This window comes from Sapajus apella, unplaced genomic scaffold (genome assembly GCF_009761245.1).
Source record: "Sapajus apella isolate SASKATOON/1434 unplaced genomic scaffold, GSC_monkey_1.0 scaffold38, whole genome shotgun sequence".
Classification (NCBI taxonomy): Eukaryota; Metazoa; Chordata; class Mammalia; order Primates; family Cebidae; genus Sapajus; species Sapajus apella.
The window spans coordinates 17,239,992-17,245,151 of NW_022436978.1; positions in this window are offsets into that span (position 1 = coordinate 17,239,992).

The following is a 5,160-nucleotide window of genomic DNA, read 5'->3' on the forward strand; positions in this document are numbered from 1 at the left end:
ATATATATACACACACATATATATATATACACATATATATATACACACACACATATATATATATACACATATATATACATATATATATATACACACACATATATATACATATATATATATATATAGAGCCAGGTGTGGTGGCGCTCGCCTGTATCCCAGCTACTCCTGAGGCTGTGGCAGGCTAATTGCTTGAACCTGGGAGGCAGAGGTTGCTGTGAGCTGAGATGGCGCCACTGCACTCCAGCCTGGGCGACAGAATGAAACTCCCTCTAAAAAACAAACAAAAATTTCTAATCTACAGTAATCAAAACAGTATGGTGCTGGTATAAGAACAAAGAGACCAAAAGAGAACCTGACCCACAATGTAACATAAATGAGAACCTCATGTGTGTAACTGCGGCATCACCATCGCTGAAGCAAGGACAGATTGGTTCACAGGTAATGCTGGAAAAACTGGCTCACTGTAGGGAGAAAAATGACAACCATGTTCCTATAAAACAGTACATACAGGGTGAATTCTGGATGGATTAAAGACGCACATAAAATGACACAACTAATAGAAAACAATGGTGTAGAAAATGTCACCTAGGGGTGGGGAAGGACGAAAAGCTTCAAAAGAACAAATTATTCTTGCAAAACATCGATAATTTTGATTACATAAAAATTAAGTATTTTGTCTACAGGAAACCTGTTAATTACAAAGGAAAAAATAGTAATTTACAGCGTAGAAACCTGGCAGACACCACCTTAACCAAGTAATCGAAGTTAACATCAGCAGTGATGGGACAAATTGGCATCACATGCCTCCTGATAAGATGCACTGAGAAGGAACAGCATCGTTTACACCGTGTTCCTGCCAAAAATGCATAGCCCGAATCTAATCATGGGAAAACACCAGACTAGCCGAAATTAATAAATGTCCTGTACTCTTCCAAAATGTCAAGGTCACGAAAGATAAAGACCGAAGAATTGTTCCAAATAAAAGGACGCCGAAATAGATGTGACAACTAAATGCAGTATGGGATCCTGAATTGGACCCTGAACGGAAAAACTTTGTTTTTCTCTCCTTTTCTCTCCTTCCCCTCCTTCCCCTTCCCTCCCTCCCTCTCTCCCTCCTTCCCTCCTTCTCTTCCTCCCTCCCTCCCTCCTTTCCTCCTTCCCTTCTTCCCTCATTCCCTCCTTACCTCTTTCCTTCCTTCCTTCCTTCCTCTCATTCTATCCCCCAGGCCCAAGGCTGGAGTGCTATGCCAGGATCCCAACTCACTGCAACCTCCAGAAACAGTTTCACCATGTTGGCCAGGCTGGTCTCAAACTCCTGATCCCAGGTGATCTGCCGGCCTTGGCCTCCCAAAGTGTTGGGATTACAGGCTGAGCCACGGTGCCCAGCTGTTTATATTTTCCTGTAAAGGAAATTGGGCTGGGTACCGTGGCTCGTGCCTATAATCCCAGCACTTGGAGAGGCTGAGATGGAAGGATTTCTTGAGTCCAGAAGTTCGAGGCTGCAGTGAGCTGTAATCAATCTCGAGCATACAGAAAAGTGAAATTATGAAACAAACAACATTTTTACCCCACGAACCATTTACAAGTAGCCAATCTGATGCCCTGTCACTCTTGAATACTTCAGTATATTTCTTGCAAACATTCTCCTACAACACCACAGCACAACCACCAAAATCAGGAAAGTAACTTCGGTATATCTCTACCATCTAATCCTTAAACTTCACTCCGGTTTTGTTGAGTGTGTCAATAAATTCAGTTAAATTTATTTATTTATTTATGAGACGAAGTCTCACTCGCACTGTCACCTGCGCTGGGGTGCAATGGCACGATCTTGGCTCACTGCAACCTCTGCCTCCCGGGCTCACACAATTCTCCTGCCTCAGCCTCTCGAACAGCTGGGATTACAGGTGCACACTACCACACCTGGCTAATTTTTTTGTATTTTTTTTTTTTAGCAGAGATATGGTTTCACTATGTGGCCCAGACTGATTAAGTTAAATTTTAAAAAATTCAGCAGGGTGCAGTGGCTCATGCCTGTAATCCTAGCTCTTTGGGAGGCTGAGGTGGGCAGATCACAAGGTCAGGAGACTGAGACCATCCTATCCAACATGGTGAAACCCTGTCTCTACAAAAAATACAAAAATTAGCCAGGCACGGTGGCTCACACCTGTAATCCCAGCACTTTGCGGGGCCGAGGTGGGCAGATCATGAGGTCAAGAGATTGAGACCATCCTGGCCAACATGGTGAAACCCTCTACTAAAAACACAAAAATTAGCTGGGTGTGTGCCTGTAGTCCCAGCCACTTGGGAGGCTGAGGCAGGAGAATTGCTTGATCCCAGGAGGCGGTGGTTGCAGTGAGCCGAGGTTGTGCCACTGCACTCCAGCCTGGCACCTGGCGATAGAACAAGACTCTGTCTCAAAAAAAAAAAAAAAAAAAATTAGCTGGGTGTGGTGGTGCATGCCTGTAATCCCAGCTACTTGGGAGGCTGGGGCAGAAGAATCACTTGAACCTGGGAGGGGAGGTTGCAGTGAGCCAAGATCTCACCACTGCATTTCAGCCTGGGTGACAGAGTGAGACTCTGTCTCAAAAAAAAAAAAAAAAAAAAAAAAAAAAATCCAGGATGGGCATTGGGTCTCTCGCCTGTAATCCTAACACTTTGAGAGGCCAAGGTGGGAGGATCGCTTGAAGCCAGAAGTTCACGAACAGCCTTCGCAGCAAACCAAGACCCCCCAGCATGTCTACAAAATTAAAGTAAAATTAGCCCAGCACAGTGGTGAGTGCCAGCAGCCCTAGCTATTTGGGAGGCTGAGCCGGGAGGATTGCATGAGCCCAAAAGTTTGAGGCTGCCGTGAGCTATAATTACTGAAGTCCAGCCAGGGCAACAGAGATCCCGTCTCTTAAAAAAAATCAGTGCAGATTACACGTTGCATTTTGTTATATTTCTTTAATCTCTGATTCACTCTGGAACAATTTATGCTTTTTCTTGACCTTGACGATTTGAAAGGGTACAGGGTATTTATTTTGTAGGTTGACCCTCAATTTGGGCTTAGATTCAGGTTATGCATCTTTGGCAGGAGTTTCAAGAAGTGATGCTGTGTTCTTCTGACTGCATCCTATCAAGTGACGGGAGATTCTGATTTATCCCATTATTCCTGATGTTCACTCTGATTACTTGATTAAAGCGACATCTGCCAGCCTCCTTCATTGCAAAGTGACTCTTCCCGCCTCCATAGTGAATTAATGTTTGGGGTGCAGATATTTCCAGCACATGTATCTCATTTCTCATTAAATTTTTACTGTATTAATGTAATTTATATATATCAGTATGAACCTGTAATTTTCCACTAGATTCAGGGGTTATAATTCATTGCTATCATTATATATACATATACATATATATGTGTGTGTATAGATATATATTTGGAGACAGAAGTTCACTCTATTGCAAAGGCTGGAGTGCAGTGGCCCCACCTCGGTTTACTGCAAACTCTGCCTCCCAGGTTGGAATAATTCTCCCGCCTCAGCCACCCAAGTAGCTGGGATTACAGGCGTGGGCCACCATGGCCGGCTAATTTTTGTATTTTTAGTAGATATAGGGTTTCACCATGTTGACCAGGCTGGTCTCAAACTCCTGACTTCAAGTGATCCAACCACCTCGGCCTCCCAAAATGCTAGGATTACAGCTGAGCCACTGCACCCGGCCTAATTTCTTTTCTTTCTTTCAATTAGAGATGCCAGGGGTCTCACCATGTTGCCCAGCTTGTCTTGAACTCCTAGGCTCGACAATCTGCCAGCTTTAGCCTCCCAAAGTGCTGGGATTGCAGCGTGAGCCACTGTGCCTGGCCTGCTTGTGTTGTCTTATTTAATAATCACCATAATTCTTCAATGCAGGGACTATTATTATTACTGTTTTATACATCAGAAAACTGAAGTGCAGACAGGCTTAATTTGCCAAGGTCACACAACTTCTACGTAATAGAATCCAGACTCAAATGCAGTTCTTTCTGACTCCAGCGCAGGCTCCCTGATTTACAAGTTAAAAGCAAATTAAATCAGATTCACTATCACTCTCCCTCATTCTGAGTCCAAAATACTTCCTTAAAAGGACACAGGGCATGACCTTGGGTGTGCTCACAGGCATGAGGGACATGAGAATGTCACCCATTGCATGAAAAGCCATGGAACAAATCTGAGACCAGTTGACCTGGATGTAGGAAGGCTGGGACCCAGGCACTTGGGTGCTTGCCTCATCTCTGCACACACAGAGGTATTTAAACCCAAGCAAGAAAACATCTTTCTTCCCAAACTCCTCTTGTTGGTTTTTGAGATGGAGTCCCACTCTGTCACCCAGGCTGGAGTGCAGTGGTACAATCTTGGCTCACTGCAACCTCTGCCTCCTGGGTTCAAGCCATTCTTCTGCCTCAGCCTCCCTGCTAGCTGGGATTACAGGCTTGTGCCACCATGCTTGGCTTTTGAGAAAATTAAAACAAAAGGCTTGGAGGCCAGGCGTGGTGGCTCACACCTGTAATCCCAGCACGTGGGGAGACTGAGGCGGGTGGGTCACTTGAGCAAAGGAGTTTGAGACCAGCCTGGCTGACATGGCGAAATCACATCTCCACTAAAAATCTGGAGAAATTAGCCAGGTGTGGTGGCGGGCACCTGTAATCCCAGCTACTCAGGAGGTTGAGGCATGAGAATCGCTTGAACCCAGGAGACAGAGGTTGCAGCGAGCTGAGATCGACCCACTGTACTCCAGCCTGGGCAACAGAATGAGACTTTCTCAATAAATAAATAAATAAATAAATAAAGTTTAGGAAAGCATTCCTCAGTGTTGAAAATGCTGTAGTAGGCCGGGCGCGGTGGCTCAAGCCTGTAATCCCAGCACTGTGGGAGGCCGAGGCGGGTGGATCACGAGGTCAAGAGATCGAGACCATCCTGGTCAACATGGTGAAACCCCGTCTCTACTAAAACTACAAAAAATTAGCTGGGCATGGTGGCGCGTGCCTGTAATCCCAGCTACTCGGGAGGCTGAGGCAGGAGAATTGCCTGAACCCGGGAGGCGGAGGTTGCGGTGAGCCGAGATCGTGCCATTGCACTCCAGCCTGGGTAACCAGAGTGAAACTCTGTCTCAAAAAAAAAAAAAAAAAAAAAAAAAAAA